General features: G+C 48.7%; 1 protein-coding gene across 8 annotated transcripts in view; it reads right to left on the bottom strand.

Moving 5' to 3' along the window:
- Positions 1-17,298, bottom strand: part of PRRC2A (proline rich coiled-coil 2A) — a 2,343,739-nt gene that overhangs the window by 361,334 nt on the left and 1,965,107 nt on the right. The gene's annotated exons all lie outside the window — the stretch shown is intronic.

Below are 17,298 nucleotides of genomic sequence, written 5' to 3'. Positions count from 1 at the left end.
AGGGAAAGCAGGTAGGGAAAAAGAAGGTAGTGAGGACGATGAGTGGCACAGTTCCTGTTACACAAGGGGTGTGGGTGAGCACAATATGTACGCTGGCCACTCATGGCCAGAAATAATTCGATAGAGGCACTACCAAACCTCACAACAGGGGTAGGAATGTGGATTTATGCATTTGAGTAGCAGACGGCAGGTGTTACTTTGGCTGTGGGCGACATGAAGCGCTGGTTTGCCGCAGTGTTGGGAGATCAGGCCGATAACATCTGGGTCAAAGCAGGGTACGCCGGGGGGACGATAACCACACCAGAGCCCATTTCAATGATTGCAGGGCCCCAGAGTGTGAGCGCAGCGCGTATCCGGACACGCCTGATCTCCAGTCCATAATGCAACAAACTATGCAGGAAGATCAGGACCATGCCCAATATATCACAAATACAAGAGATGTGGAAGGCTGAAATGGGGGAACCAGGGTATCAGTCAAAAACATTTTTGTTCTTCATGGTTAAGAAAGGACACCACAAGAAGTGCAGAAAGCACTCGATAAGGTGGTGAGGATTGATCCTAAGGGGTGGGCAGAGATACAGTATATAACTGTACACTATTGTAAACGGTTGAAAGAGAAAGCAAAGGAAACCACACAGAGTGCAGACGGAGTAAGTGAAACTAGTGCAAAAGAATCGGTCAAAATGGTCAGTAGAGGGGGACATGCTTGGAATGGTGGGTATCTAACAGTATCAGGGATGGCCCCCAGGGGGAGGAGGTGGCAGCTTTGCAGGCCCCCTGGGAGGAAGAACACTGCAGTGTTGGACCTTTTGGAGGATGTCTCATTTCTCACGAGTGTAGGCGCAGGCAAGCAGCTGCATACACCCAGAAAATCCCCATATCCACAGCCTTATGCGCAAGGACCCGCAAATGCTTCGTATGGTGCACCACCTCCCATGGCCTCACCTGCTTCCCCACCACGGGTACCACAGCTGCAAGGACCGGTGCCCAATGGCACGCCAGCATTTGCAATACACCCTGCACAGCCACTAACACCACAAGTACCCAACAATAATCCAGGAACATACACTTGCCCAGACTAGGTCAGCCCACAGAGAACCTTAGCATGCCCAATCCTATCAGTCAGTGCCAACCCAGAAGAGGAACCATTGGTATTATTTTATTTCTATTGCGCTCATACGCATGTGTTTCAGAGCGCGACAAGGCAAGGGAGGGGAACAGTGGCGAACAAAACAGCAGTCTTACTAGGCCCAGTAACATTGAGAACACGCAAGTGCATGGGGGAGTGGAAAGTGCGAAGCAGAGGAGAAACAGATAAATAATACATAAATAATAAAGGCAACAAACAGTGGGAGTGCAGCCAGCAATTTGCAAGTGCTAGGTTTAAGGTAGCAGACAGGCTAGGTCTGATAAGTGTAGGAATGAAAAAAATAGGGGGGGCTGTATGGGTACAGATACAGACCCCAGTCCAAGGGGTGGCCCGAAGGCAGTGCGGGAGGTTGGCAGGGTGAGCAGGTACCTGGACCCGGAGGACAGAGGGTGGCCAGGTGCACAGTGCCAAGAGAGAACAGATCAGCAGGGGAGAGGGGGAGGAAGGTCTTGAGGTGCTTCCGGAACCAGAGATGGTTCTCTTCAAGTTTTAGAGTGGCAGGGAGGCTGTTCCAGAGGGAGGCAGATCTACCCCCAGCTCATTTATTTGAAAAACGACTGACCCTGAGGGAGTTGGAGGTAGAGGAGCGAAGAGCTCGAGAGGGGAGGTATTTGCAGAGGGATAGCTGAAGCTATTTTGGACCCAGGCCCCAGAAAGCCTTGTGGACAACGCACAGGGTTTTGAATTTAATCCTTACATCCACTGGGAGCCAATGGAGAGATTTCAGAGCAGGAGAGATACGATCCCAGGTCTTGAGGCCAAGGACTAGTCTTGCAGTCCTGTTCTGGATTAGTTGCAAAGGGCGGAGAGTAGAGGCAGGTAGATTTAGAAAGAGGCTGTTACAATAGTTCAACCTAGAGAGAACCAGAGCTTGGGATACCATGAGCTTCTGGGGGAAGGAGAGGGCCTCAAGCCCAGGGACCGTATCTCTCCAGGATTTAAATCACTACACTGGCTCCCAGTGGCTGCGAGGATTAAGTTCAAAACCCTCTGCATTGTCCACAAAGCCTTCTGGGGCCTTGGACCAAAATACCTCCAACTCTCTCTTCCGAAATATCTTCCTTCTCGAGCTCTTCGCTCATCCACCTCCAACTACCTCAGGGTCAGCCGCATCTCCAAGCAAGGAGCTGGGGGTAGATCTCTCTCCGCAGCAGGGGCCTCCCTCTGGAACAGCCTTCCTGCCTCCCTGAAACTTGAGGAGAACCATCTCCGGTTCCGGAAGCACCTCAAAACTTTCCTCTTTGCCTCCACTTTCTCTCTCTCTCTCCCCTGCTAAAATCACTGAACCTGCACTGAATCTGCTACTGGGCCACTCACCGATCTCGGTCCTTGGCCCAGCCACTCTTCCCTGCACTGCCTACCTGCACTACGGGACTGTCTCTGTATCCTACAGCCCCTTCTCCCGGCACTTACCTTGCACTTGCCACCAGCTGGCCCTATTATTTATCTTGTATTCTACTAACCATGTACTGCACTTTCCACCAGCTGGCCCTATTATTTATCTTGTATTCTATTAACCATGTACAGCACTTTTCCCTCTCTCCCCTTCCCCCTTTCCCAGTCCCCTCTACCCTTGCACTTGCGCGATCTGAATGACACCAGGCCTAGTAGGATCGTTGTCTGTCTCCCCTTGTTAACCCCCTGCCTAGTCGCGCCTTGAAACACTTGTGTATAGGCGCGTTACAAACGCCATATCATATCAAAGGCAGAGTACCTCTGAGGAGGTGCAGTAGGAAGTGACATTTTAGAGACCTCAGAGATGTGGGTGGAGAAGGAAAGGGTGGAGTCAAAGATGATCCCAAGGTTCTTAGCCTCACAGGTGGGGGTAGGAGGAGGGCCAAGGGAAGCCGGCCAGAGAGTGAGGGGAAAGGCTGGTGAAGGTGTGCCAATGAGGAGGATCTCCGCCTTGCTGGCATTCAGACAAAGATCATTGGCGGCACACCAATCTTGAATGGCAGTTAGGCAATCAGAGATGAGAGATGGAGAAGAGGTGGCCGAGGGCAGCCTGAATATGAGTTTAGTGTCCTCAGTGTAGCACTGGATATTTGAGCAGAAAATGGCAATGCAGTGGGCGAGAGCTGGCAGGTATTGGTTGGAAAGCCAGGGCGAGAGGTTAGACCCCTGGGGAACACCACATGTAGAGAGGAAGATAGATGATAGGAAGGACCCAAGTTGGACCTGGGAGGGTCGATCAGAGAGGAAAGAGGTCAGCCAGGCTAGAGCCTGATCAGCGATATCCAGGTTTTCACAGAGACTGTTGAGCAGGATGGTATGGTTGCCCGTGTCAAAGGCAGAAGAGAGATCGAGGAGGATGAGGACAGAGGGAATGTTAGAGTCAAGGATAGAGAGCAGATCTTCACGGATGTTCAGGAGAGCAGTTTCCATGCTACTGGCAGCTCTGAAGCCAGACTGGTGGTCATGGAGACAGCCAACAGAATTGTAATGAAGGTTAAGCTGAGAGATGGCCAACAAACAGGAGTTTGTCCAGAAAGGGAGTAATGGAAATTGGGCGATAGTTAGCGGGACAAGAAGGATCAGCTGTGGGTTTCTTGAGAAGAGGATGCACAAGGGAGTGCTTCAGAGGGGAGGGGAAAGATCCTGAGGCAAAAGAGTGGTTGCAAAAATCTGCAAGGGGCAGAGCGAGGGTGTCTGTGGTCCTTGATGGTTTTAGAGGAACAGGGATGAACCCGTAAGTGTGGAGATGGAAAGCAAGCCATTCATTTTCACGGTAGACACAGGCGGAACACAATTGTGTATTTGAGAGGGGCATTGCCCTTTGTCAGAGGTCGGCTGGGGCAATAAAAATCATTTCGATTTACAGAAAAACTGCTTCAAGGTAGGTAACTGCGTGGTACGAGCCCCATTGTTTTCAACTGTGTCCCCTGTAAACTTATTGGGGAGAGACATTCCAAGTAGGTTGAACATGATCATCTCGCTCACTAAGGCAGGGGTAGTGTGTTCCACACCAGGCATATGCTACGTAGGGGCAATGTTAATTGTACACGCATTAGGGAGCGAAGCAGCAACTACAGAAATGCCAGTGCACCCAGATCTGCTTATGTACAGGGCTACAGTATTGCTGAATGCAGTGCCGAATAGGCTAACTGTCTTGGAGGGTGTCATCTGAATTTTCGTTTAGACAAGCCGACCTCTAAGAGCATGTTGCAGGGACCATCATTAAACTCGATTTAGAAGGGGTGGTAGTGCCAAGAGACAAAATTGTTCTGATGAGGATAGATGCTGAGGGAAGAGAATGGTGCACGGTTTTGCGCATTGACCCAGCCAAGCCTCTGAGGGGAATTACAGACAGCGGCTTGTTTGAATGATAAGATATGGCATTTATAATGCGCCTATACACAAGTGTTTCAAAGCACAGAATGAATACATCGACAATGATGGGGAAATATTGGCCGTTTGTGACCCATGTGAAATAATGCTGTAATATTGACACGTTCCATGTCCCATGCTACTAGTAGGAAGTTTCCCATATAGCGCAAGAACCTTAAAGTTAATGGACAAGTAACCCCCATGATGTGGGGCTCCTATGAAGTGTCACACCAATACACATTACGCTCAAACCAGGCTCAGTATTGGCGAGAGTTAAACAGTACCCATTATACAAAAAGGCAGAGGAGAGGATACACAACACGATCATAGCCCTGTTACACCAAGGCATTATCGTGCCAGCAAACTCTCTCTGCAACACGGCATATACCCAGCCAAAAAAAACAAAGGGATCAAGTTGGAGGATGATTCTGGATTTACACCCTCTAAACAGCATAGCACAGGAGGAGTTTCTCCTTTGGTGAACCGAATTTCTGGAGGCACCCACTGTTAAGTACTTGCTTCTGGGCCCTGGGTCGGTGGGTTATTCCAGATACTCCCTCTTGGAGGTCCCTGTGGTATGTGGTCTTTGGGTTCTGCAGGTCCCTTTCTACTTGCATTTCCCCGTTGGATAACATTGGGGGCCTGAATCCTGCTCTGCTCATTTGCTCCTGGATCTGATGGGTCTTGAACCTTCTACTGGATCTCTTCTTCTGGGTCTTCACTGGTATCCCCTGGGGTCGACTGGTCTTCTTGTTAACTGTGGAAAGAAACACTTCGCTGGCCACTCTGCTCAACACTGGAAGGTACTCACCATAGGGTCATCCTAAGGTCCCTGGAGTTCTCCACCAAGCCCTGGATTTAAGAAACTCTCCCTGAGTGCCAGGTTCCCATTGAACAGGATGGCTAAATTAAGGTTCAGTACAGGGGGAGGTTTCTAGATTCTAGGCATTTATGCAGAGAGTTAGTGTGAGCCATTTGCTGTCTTTTTCTGCAACTATAATGTCAGGCAGCTGGAACTGTCCGAACACAAGATGCTGGCTCAGCAGAGTAAAAATGATTGGACCAGTGCTCTAGTGAGGTAGTTTGGAATCTTTGCAGAGGTTCTGAACTGCTTTCTATTCAAGACAAGCTCACAGAAGGTCACAGCAACAAGAAGCTCCTGAGAAAATTAAATGAAGCAGATGTTTTGGTGAAGTAGGAACAAGAATGTATTAACAGATCTTATTAAAGAAGATTCAGGTAAGTGACTGCTTTAATTTAAGGAACTGAGAAGCAATGTCAGTATTGGAGCTAGAAACTGTTCATAGACTTTCAGAGACATTTGAAGGAAATGTGTAATTCGTAATCATTTTTTGACTGAAGTTAAAGGTTTTGAAGTTACAAGTTGAACGTTTTCAAACTGTTGTGAAATTAGTTCTATACAGATGCCAGTTTAATTATGCGCATAACTAACTTCAAGAATCTGAAGTCCAGTGAATATTTGAAATAGTCAGCGCACGATCACATTAGCAATTGGAGTCCTTTTTGAAGTTGTACGGGTGCCTTGAGTGTTCCTAGCTCACGCTAGAGAAAAGGACCCAACGGTGTGTCCTTGCGTCGGGAATCCAGAAGAAAGCAAGTAGCCGATAGACTGTTTGCGTTCCCAGTCAGTGGCGCAGCATTTATCGAGAGGAGTTGGCAGCGTCAGAAGGGTGTAGTTTCTTACCTCTAACTCCATTTCTCCAGCGTTCTGGATTCACATGCTGTGAATATTCCCTGTCGTCAGGCTGGTAACCTCGGTCACTTTAACCTAGTGTTTTTCTATGGAAAACTTCAACACTTTAGTGTCCTATCAACGTCCTTTTTGGGTGCTTTAGTCCCCACCAATAGGACGTAGGGTATAAATAGCCCCACCCCCGCAGCTTCCCTTAAGAATTTAACCTCCAAAGTAGAGGGAACCCGAACCAGGTCTGCCTACAGGGGCGGCTGATGGGAGCATGTGGATCCATGAACGATACCAATGCTGGAGAAATGGAGTTACAGTTAAGAGACTACTCCCTTCTCCAGCATTGGATCTTTCATGGATTCACATGCTGTGAATAGACTACAAAGTAGTACCAATCATGCATGACGGAGTTTAAAAGGCAAACCAATGAACAATTCTTAATCACATATATGAGACAACAAAGCCATCAAGTGACTAAGCTCAAATAAACACTGCAAAGCTGCAGGGCTTAGCTTATTGGAACAGACGCTGCAGAATTGCACGTCCCACCTGTACATCACCACCATGCTGCTGCCCCAGACAGTAATGCCGGGTAAAGGTATGCGGCACCGCCCAGGAGGCCGCCTGGCAAGTGTCCACCAGCAGAATCCCCGACCATAACGCCGCCGACAAAGCCTTGGACCTCATCGAGTGAGCCCTAGGAGCCGTCCTCAAAGGCTTCCCAGCTTTAGAGTGGCACAATGAAATAGAAGGCACCCAACGGGAGAGTCCCTGTTTGGCTATAGCCTGTCCCTTGCTGGATGGACCACACGCCACAAACAGCTGCCTCGACTTCCTGAAGTCATGAGTTCGATTCAAATAAACCTTCAACGCCCTCTTAACGTCCAGAGAATGCAGGGCCCGTTCTGCAGGCGTAGATGCCGAAGCAAAAAATGAGGGCAAAACAATAGAAGAGAGTTTGTGGAATGTCGTAGGCACTTTGGGGATAAAGTGCGGGTTAGTGGCCAGAATAACCTTAACCTTCAGAAATCCTAAGTATGGAGGATCAAAGACCAATGCCTGTAACTCTGATATCCGCCTGCCCAACGTAATAGCCACCAAAGAAGTCGACATGGTCTCAAAAGGCGGTTTCATCAGAACCGAAAGTACCACATTCAGGCTCCACACCAGTGCAAACTTCATAGGAGGAAAAGTTTGAAATAACACCTTAAAAAAATGCTTCACTAACCGGTCCCTAAACAGAGAAGCCGCATGACGCATCCGAGTAATCCTAGATATTGCAGCCAAAAGTACCTTAATGGAGGTGAGTGCTAGGCCCTCTTCTGCCAAATATAACAGGTACCGGAGAACCTGCTCCGGGGAAATGTTCACAGAATCCACCTCAGGCTGGGCCCTACACCACATGCAAAACCTTTTCCATTTCCGTCCGTATGAGACATTCTTAGACGGCGCCTTTGCTGCCCCCAAAATTCGTTGACAGTTCTGGGAAATTCCTAAATGGCCGAACTCGGAGTAGTCAGGAGCCAAGCCGTCGGGCTGAGAGAGCTCGGATCATGATGCCACACTCTGCCCTCGGCCTGAGACAGCAGATCCGGAGCTGCCCCCAACCGATTTGGCTCTTCCATCGACAAATGAAGGAGATCGGAGAACCACGTCTGCCTGGGCCAGAACGGAGCCACCAGAATCGCACTGCATTGGCATTTCCGAATCCACTGGAGTGTCTGCCGAATGAGCGGAAACGGGGGAAATGCATACACGAACCGGCCCATCCACGGGAACTAAAACGCCTCCCCCAGAGACTCTGGATGAGCCCTTCTGCTGGCGAACTCCTGGCACTGCTTGTTTTCCACCGTTGCAAAAAGATCCAAAGGAGGATGCCCCCATTTCCGGAAGATCATTGAAACCTGTTGCTCCTTCAGCTTCCACTCGTGCAGCTGGTCGGCGTCCGTGCTAAGCGCGTCTGCCTGCACATTCAACACTCCCGGCAGAGGATAGGCCACACTGCTGACCTCATGAGCCAGAGCCCAAAGCCAAACGTCCTCTGCCTCCTTCAACAGGACCCTTGAATGTGTGCCCCCGTTTCCTTAGAGAAAACATGGTGGTGGAATTGTCAGTCAACACCCTCACCACCAACCCGCGCATGCGCAGTAGAAACGACGTGAGTGCCCAGTGTACTGCTCAAAACTCGAGAACATTGATGTGGAACAGAGATTCCGCCCGAGACCACAGGCCTTGCACCTGTGAATCTCCGAAATAAGCCCCGCCCCCATCTAGTCTGAGAGGCGTCTGTCACAATCATACATTGGAACTCTGGCTCCAGCAACGGCATGCCCCGCACCAGATTGGCCGTGCATGTCTACCAGCGAAGATCCTCCATCAGACTTCCGTTGACCACCAATGTGTGGGACCAAGATCCGCGACTTTGTGCTCACCGGTCCGCTAGGAACTCTTGCATCGGCCTCATAAAGAGATGGCTGTTTGGCAGCAGTGGAATACACAAAACCATGGCCCCCAGCAGCCACATGTAGCTTCGGACCGACACCCTTGTGCCATCCTTCCATTCTCCTGCCCTTTGCAGCAACTTCTTGACACGCTCGCTGGAGGGTTTCACCAGATTGTGATGGGTGAGAAACTCAGCCCCCAGAAACACCAATTCCTTGGACCGCGTCAAACTATTTCTTGAAGTTGATGGCAAATCCCAGTCGTTGCAACAGCTGCATGGTAGCACCGAGACCGTCTTGTGCCCTCCCTGGTGATGACGTTCTCACCAACCAGTCATCCAGGTAGGGGTATACATGATGACCTTCTCGTCGGAGAAACGCTGCCACTGGTGCCAGACACTTTGTGAACGTCCTGGGAGATGACTTCAAGCCAAACAGGAGGACCCGAAACTGGCAGTGTTCCTCGCACACTACAAACCACAGAAACCTTCAGTGCCGCCGACGCATAGGAATGTGAAAATATGCGTCCTGTAGGTCCAATGACGCCAGAAACTCCTCTGGCAGCACCGACCGGATGACCACCTTCAGGCGTTGCAGAGTCTTGTTCAGCGCCCGAAGATCCAGAATGGGTCGCCACTTGCCATTGGGCTTCTGCACCACGAAGCAGCGGGAATACACCCCTTGGCCCCGCTCTTCCACCGGTACCAGTCTATAGCCCCTTTCTCCAGCATAAGAAACACTTCCTGCTGTAGGATTCGAAGATGTGGCTGCACGACAAACACCGGTGGAATGGGAACCGGGGGACACTTGAACTCCGAGCCAGTGGCCTAGATGCACTGTGTCCAACACCCAACGGTCCGATGTTATTTTCCACCACGTGCATAGCCACCCTGCCCCTCAGTCGATTGCCCTGAAGGCAGTCATTGTAGCGGGTTAGTCTGCTGCCCTTTAGAAGCTGAGGACTGCGAAGCCCACTTCCGCTGAGCCTGGAAGTTCCCGACTCTTCTGCGCCGACTGGGCTGACCATCGATACCCATGCGAGGAATAACTGGACCGACTAACCACGGTCCCTGTGGCATTACCTGAAGCAGCCCGGAATGGGCGAAAGGAGCGAAAAGAGCACCCACTCTGTAAGGCACCTAAGGACGTAGCTGTTTCCGTGTCCTCCTTCATCCCTTTCAGGGCCTCATCGATCTTTTCCCCAAACAAGTGCTCCCCTTCACAGGGCATGTTGATGACTTTGTATTGTACTTCCGGCCGAAAGTCAGTGCATTTGAGCGAGGCCTGTTGTCGAAGCACCACCCCATTGTTTAACTGTTTAAACCCAGACTCCGCCAGATCCACAGCAATATTTATGCTGTGGTTGGAGGCCTCTTCCCACACATGGTCCAGAATAGGCACAGAGAAGACAGCCTTCCTTCTCTTGCCCATATGATTGAACAGGAAGCAATCCTTCCGCTCCTCCTCTGGTGCCAATCCAAATTCCACACACGCCTTAGACATCATGGCGTGGAACGCCCCAATATAATCTGGTGGGGATGGATGCGCCGGACTCCGAGGCTGTTCCACCTCCACATCCGTATCCCATGTGTCGTCCCTCGTCGGCGAAGACGAAGCCATAGACAGTGTGTCCCGTGGAACACACTCTGGCTCAGACTCGGGCAGTTCGTTCTCTTCTGGATACAACGGCGGACGACCTTCCCTCACCGGCACTGGGAACCACGCCGGAGACTTCCTCAGAGGGCCCCCAGGAACCTCGACCACTGGGGCTACATTCGGAGGAAGCAACCTTGCATCCAGCTGATCCAACAACGACTGCAGCGTGGACAGTACTTGGAGGGACAAAAAAGAGACTGTGGGTTAACCAGCGGATAACCTGCCAGACCAGCTCCCATCCCACTGGACGTCGAGGGCCCCACACTTTGAAGGCCCAAAGCAGACGGCCCCAGCACAGGATCATTGTTACGCTCACCTGACTCCCAAGGAGGCGCAGGCCTGGTTTGGAGTGCTGTTGCCTCTTCTATGGTGAAGCGCAGGACTCGGAAGATGAACAGGACCGGACCTTCAAATCTGGCTTGTCTGACTCGCAGAAATATCCTTGTGTGTGTGAAAAGGGAGTATTAACAGTCTGCGGGATAATGTGTAAGCCTCCCACTCCCTTCTCACCCTCCACGAAACCATTCTGCGATTCCCTGTGAAGTCTCACCTTAGGGTCTGAAAGGACGAGCTCTCCATCCTGCTTCTGATGCAGGGGCGCGTTGTAATCCAGTTACTTCACTGGATCATGGATTGTAGAGAGTTCAAGTTTGCTTGACCTTCCCGGTAATGTACTGTGAGAATTCTGTTTATAAGTATGAGCCCGAAATAATAATTGTCCGTTGTCTCTATTTCAGGTGCAGAACAAAGATTCCGAGATGAGCAATGGAACCGACGAAGGAAACTCAGGTGAGTTGTTTCATGAGAGGTTCCTTTAGTGTCCTTGCATTAATGCACTAATGCTTGTGTCTTTTTTCCCCATAGGGGCCGGGGTTCGGAAATGCAGGAGATATGGCACCTACCCGAAGTGAAAGGTGCAGTTCCAGTAGATATCAGGTAAGTCTTTAATGAGCGTTCAGGTAATGTTTTAGCATTCGCTCACTAACGCTGATGTCTCCTTTTCCCCTTAGGGGCCGGGGTCTGGAAATGCCAGGATGCGGCACCGACCCGAAATGAAGTGGGAATTACCCAACAGGTAAGTCTTATGATGGCAAATTAAGGTTTTCTTATTCTCTTCCCTAGCTCACCTTTGTTCTGGTCTTTTTCTCCCTAGGCGCTGAAATGTGGTTGCGGATCCAGATGTTCGCTGATGAACATGGAGGCGCCTAGTAAAGGTGAGTGGAATGCGGCGCTGCAGCGATCGATGCGATGTGCTTTTAAAATGAATGTCTTCCTTTTCAGGATCGTCGGCGAAATGTCTCCGGAATGCAGATTTAGCAGGTAAGGACTCTTCTTTCTCCTATTCTCTTCTCCCTTTGCAGGTGTTCCAGGATGCTGGCGGGCGTGGCAAGAGTCAGGATGCAGGAGCAGACACGGTGAGCGTCCAGCTGCTAGATGCAGAACAACGCGAAGCGTGAGTTACTGCTTGGGCGTGGCTTAAATAGCCTTCAAAGTAGTTCCAGGTATGTATCCTTCCTCTGAGGTATGTATTCTTCCTCCGTCCACACCCGTGTGGTTAAGTAGTTCCCCAAGAGAAAGTATTCCCATTCAGGCCTCTAGATGGCCCGGATGTTGCAGCATGGTCTGCATCAGGTAACTTTACACCAAGCACCTTTAAACACAAAGTCATCTTTTATGAGCCTGGCGCCTATGGCGCCAGGACTGTTGTCCAATATGAGCCTGGCGCCAAAGGCGCCAGACTGAGTCGAAAGGGCCCCTACTTGGGGCTGCTGAGACTTCCCTCGGGGACATGATGTCTGCCTCTGGGGTAGCTGGGCCTGGTCTGGCTCCTTGGAGGTAGGCATCATGACAATCATGGTTGTCGTCTATCTCCGAAGACACTGAAAATGTTGCTGGATCTTGATGCATAATGTTGTCAGGCAGAAGTGAATCAAAGGCGGAAGACTGCCATGCCCCACTCGTCGACAACAATCCGTCCGTTTCCACTTACGTGGACGAGAACAGCATTGGCCCACTGGAAACCACAGTCTTCACCGGAGCCGGTGACGCTGAAAGTGTAGCCAGCAGTCCAACCGTCGACAACGGGTCCACCATCGACAAGGTCGGTGTCGGAAACCGCCTCCCTCGGCGTTGACTTCACCGGAGACCCGGCCTTCTTGGCATCACTGGACCGGTGTTTGGAAGAATCCCGGCTGGATGACGACCGGTGATGGTCCCTGGAAGACCATTACTTCGAGGACGATTCCTTCAGCGTGGACAAGCTCTTCTCCTGTGCCTTCGACTTCTCGGGCCTACTACCAGACCCCCCGGGAATGGTCCGACCAACCATGCTTGGACCAAGACGTATCCTTCGACAGCTGCTTACTCGAAGATGATCTACTGCTCTTTCCCACCATCCGACGCTGGCACAGCAGGACGATGTTTCTTGGCCGGAGGTTCGGTCGACGTTGCACGGCGATGTTCCGCCGACTTGACAGGCTGCAATGATGGAAAAATGGTGATTGCAGGACGCGCTGTGAAAGTTTTAAATAAGTACAGAAGACATCTGCACAGCGTTAATTTCTTCACGGGTCACAGCCAACTGTAGTAATTCACTAAGTTTTAGATTCAAAGTTTTAAACTTCAAGAGAGACAATAAGGAGGAGTTTGAACCAAAAATTCATTCAAATAATTTAAGTGAACCAAGAGAAGCAGCTAGAAAGAATATTTGTTTTACAAATGACAAGAAAGTTTGACGATAGGAAAAGAGCTCTGTCAAGAAAAATCGAACTATCTTTTCTCCAACTTTGAAAATAATGCAGACTGTCTTAAAATTGATGCGGTCAGCAATTGAGAGCCAGTGTAGCTCTCTCCGATAAGATGATACATGGGTAAATTTACCTAATTTAAATATCAGTCTGATGGCTGCATTCTGGGCTCGCTGAAGTTGTTTGGAAGGGATGCCCATCAATTGGCTGTTACAGTAGTCGAGGTGAGCGCTAGTTAGCGCCCCTATCAGAGCGGCATGAGCCTCTTATGTAAGGAAGTGCTTGGCGTAGCATTCTCAAAACAAAGTAGACTGCTTTGGTCTTTGCTCCCACCTGTGTTTCACTCCCCAGGTCTTCTTACCACATACATCCCAGATTTGTAATTTTTGAAACAAACTGTAGATTTTTACCCAGCAGTGTTGGAACAGGCAATTTCTTTTAGCAGCTGTCAGCAAATGCTTAGGACCCAATAATATAAGTTCGGTCTTAGCAGCGTTAAGCTGTAGATAGTTTGACATCCAGCTGCTTACCTCTGTCAAACATTGCTCCAGTTTGCTAAACGCTTCCTGGAAATTAGTAATTCGTAAAAATATCTGGGTATCATCGGCATATGAATGAAAGTCCAACCCATACCGTCTTAGGATTTCCAAGAGGGGTCGAATATATAAATTAAACAGTAATGGTGATAAAGAGGATTCCCTGTGGGTATAGATTTAAAAAAAAAAAAAAAAAAAAAAAGAAGGATCCATTGTCTGACACGTTTGGTCTTTTGAAGATAGAACATGACCGCTCTGCATACATCTAGTGTATGTAGGCTTTGTTCTGCCGTGTTTCCTGGGTTTTAAAAAAACGCAGGAACTTCTATAGTTAGATTCACATGAAACTGATATACATTTCGGTGAAAATCGAGGATGAGTGCCTAGCACCACTTTGTCCTTGTGTATAATTACAAAGAGGTCCTGTACTGAGAGCCTGTAGTTCACTGACCCTTATGACATAGGTAATTGCTATAAGAAAAACTGTTTAATATGTCAGATGTTTAAGGCTGTCCTTGTGCGTAGGCTTGGAGAAGCCTCCCATGAGCCTTGTGAGTACGATATTGAGATCCCAGCCAGTGGTAGGATTAGACGCTGGAGGGTATAGTTTTTTAACATAATCCATGGAGGATTTAACTACTGGCACCTTCCACCACAGAATCTTACTTTGAGATGTGCTCTAAGCGGAAAGCCACCAAGTATACTTTCAGCGAGTTAAAGACTAATCCTGAGTCAAGTAGATATAGAAGGTAGTTGACTATGTTAGATGGTGAACTGTCAGTTGGATTGAGAGAGTGTTTTACAGAGGGGCTCCGAAGAGGAAGACTCCTTCCCTTTGGCTGGTGTGAACACCCAGTCCCAAGACGAACTTTGAATTGAGCTATCTCCCAATACTAGGAGACATGCTGCCCATTTCGAGTGCATCGTTGTGGAAAGGCCGAATCGGTTTAAATCTTTGCGGCACCCTGGAGGACATTCCAGAGATATGATCCAACTCATTCTGACCCCCCTGACCAGAGTGTGGGACTGCAGGAAGTGAAAAAGAGTGACCAGGCAATCTGTGTCCTTTGTTGGTGCCACAAGTCGTGCCCCAGGTCCTTCCCTGAAGACTGCTGCTGAGAGCTCCAGTCCATTGCCCTGCCTTCAGTCATCAGGCCAAGTGAAACACTTGTGTATAGGCACGTTATAAATGCCATATCATATCAAGGAATCCAGAGGTTGGGTTCAGAGCAGCAACATGTAGGAGCCTTAAGCACAAACATTTTCTTCTAACCTAAGGTACTGTGGGGAAAGAGGTATTGCTTATCCGATTCCAAGGAGTCACTCCAGAGCGTTGGAGTGCACCTAGAGGTGTCCAGGCTCACCCGCTCTTACCTTTGACACAATCCGCTGATTTTGTCGCTTCACAGTGTACTTTTACAGGTCTCCCTCATTAGTTAACCGACTGCTTCTATAACACTAGAGATGGGAAGAAACCCTCTGGAACTGCATGTATTTGGCTGCTTGTCAAGACTTTGAGCCTGCTACAAAATGCTTTTAGCTAGGGTTTCATTATTGGATTTAAAAGACCTGCAGTGAAAAGAAACACTGTAGATCCTTGAACCAGGCTAATTGTTAGGCAAGATTGTATGCAGTAGCCTTTGGGTGTACTACAACAACCCTGACCACCTGGTAATACGAACCCAACCTTTGGTATAAGTCTGTACTACACAGGTTGGTAGCATGTTGAGCAGCCAATCCTATCTCAAGAGGGGTCAATGTGAGCTGTAGGCGAGTTACACAGAGCTTCACAGTGACAAGTATTAAAATAAACTCTTACACACAAGGTTTCTTGATTAAATAATTATTAATTTAACAGTCAGTTAGAGTAAGCCTTCTTCAGAAGGGGGCAATATAAAGAAACACAAAAATACAAACACTTAGTTTTCTAAATCAGCAAATACCCATTTGGGATGGCCAGTGGCTTTGATTTATTCAAAATCTTACACCCATCACTTTTTTGGTTTCAGTTTGTCTCCCTATGTGAGAGAGGGTATGCCCAGACGTGGGTCCCTTGCTCGCTGTGCCATAGGAGACCAAGCTGCACCTCACTGAGGAGGCCCAACAAGGCCGAAACATGTCTGGGGTTGCTTGTGTTTCCGTGCAGAGGGGACCTGGCCTAGCAGTTCGGGCAGGGCTGCTCCCATTGGTGGCAGTACCTGACTGATATACATATGGTTGGACCCCTTTGCAATGGCGCAGACAGGCTAAAAAACGGTAGTGTGGAAGGTTGCCCAGAGCAATACCAGTGGCTTTGATTTATTCAAAACCTTCCACCCATCACTTTTTTGGCCACAGACACTACCTACACCCTCAGGTGACTTCAATAGTTTGGGTGCTAGGGACATTAACATATCACTGTTGCATTTAGAATATTCTTGAGGGGTGTCAAGGAAAAGAGGGTTCAGAATAGACAAGTATTCACACAATTATTCTTAAGCAGGTAAGTACTTTCAAAATAACCCCAATGCAAAATCAGTTAACCCTTTCCTGGAAGGAAGGTAAAACAGATAAGCAGTAGAGAAGAGTCATTCAGGGAGCCAGGCCAGCCAATATTAAAGTTAGCAAAAGTCAAGGTGAGTTGAAACACTTCTTGCAGGTAAGTAGAAGGTCTTGCACAAGGTTTAAAAAGTCTTTGTAGGATAGAAGAAATCAAGGTAGGGCCACAAGCTGATTAGGCTTGTGAGGTAAAAAAGCTGATAGCAACTCTACAGATGCAACCAAGACAGTCTTCAATGAGGACAAGTGAGGTTACACAACGAGAGGTAAGTTCTCTTAGACTGTACAGAGTGCATTTGGGTCTCATAGGAGACTAAGCACAGGGGGTTTCGGGCACCTCCCTCACTTCCTGCCCCCGCCAGACACCCTGGAGCAAGAGGCGGGTTTCACTCATGAAGCCCGCCAAAGACAAAACTAACAAAGGGACCAAACCTGGTTTGGAGTGCAGAGTAAATCTCAAGAAGGACCTTTCCACAATGAAATGGCGAAAAAAGAATACCGGGGCCATTTTGACAAAAATGGCACCTATGGGCGCTTTACTATGGCTGCGAATGCAGCCTACATTAAAATCCCATAATGGTAGTAAAAAGTAAACCACTGCCACCAGCCATTCACCGAGGAAAGGGCAACATAAAAAAATGGTATATAAGAAGCTAGACAAAGGGGATACTAAGTAACCCCTCCAGCACCCTATTGTAAGATAGTGTGTGCTGGGTCTAGAAAATTACAAAAGTAAGTAAAGTCAATTTCACCTTACTGCTTTGGGAAACAGTAGTTTATCCAAGAGAAAGGTATTTAAAACCTTTGGGAAATCTGAAAGACTTCCCTGTGCCACTGCACTGAAGGTGCTGTGTGACACAATGTAAAGATGATGCCTATGGAGTTTGTCAAACTCAATAACCAAAAGAGAAACAGAGTTCAAAATCAAATTAAAATACATGAGAGCGTGGGAAAAAGGGTCTCACTTTCTCCAGGTTAACAATTCAAGTCCTCAAAATCCAGCAAAGTTGCTGGGGGTCTCTAAGATAGAGAGTAATTAGCACATTTCTGAGAATTCTCACTTTCAGGACAGTCACCCGGCTGTTTGAGTTACAGCTAGGCTGTGCATGAATGAAAGAAACTTGCTTTTAAGTTGAGGGTTTTGGGACTTAAGACAGTCGACCGCTGGGAAGAACAACCTGACGAAGAAACCGTGAAC

Source organism: Ambystoma mexicanum, chromosome 13 (genome assembly GCF_040938575.1).
Source record: "Ambystoma mexicanum isolate Mex_15411 chromosome 13, UKY_AmexF1_1, whole genome shotgun sequence".
Classification (NCBI taxonomy): Eukaryota; Metazoa; Chordata; class Amphibia; order Caudata; family Ambystomatidae; genus Ambystoma; species Ambystoma mexicanum.
This window is presented reverse-complemented; position numbering and strand designations above follow the sequence as displayed.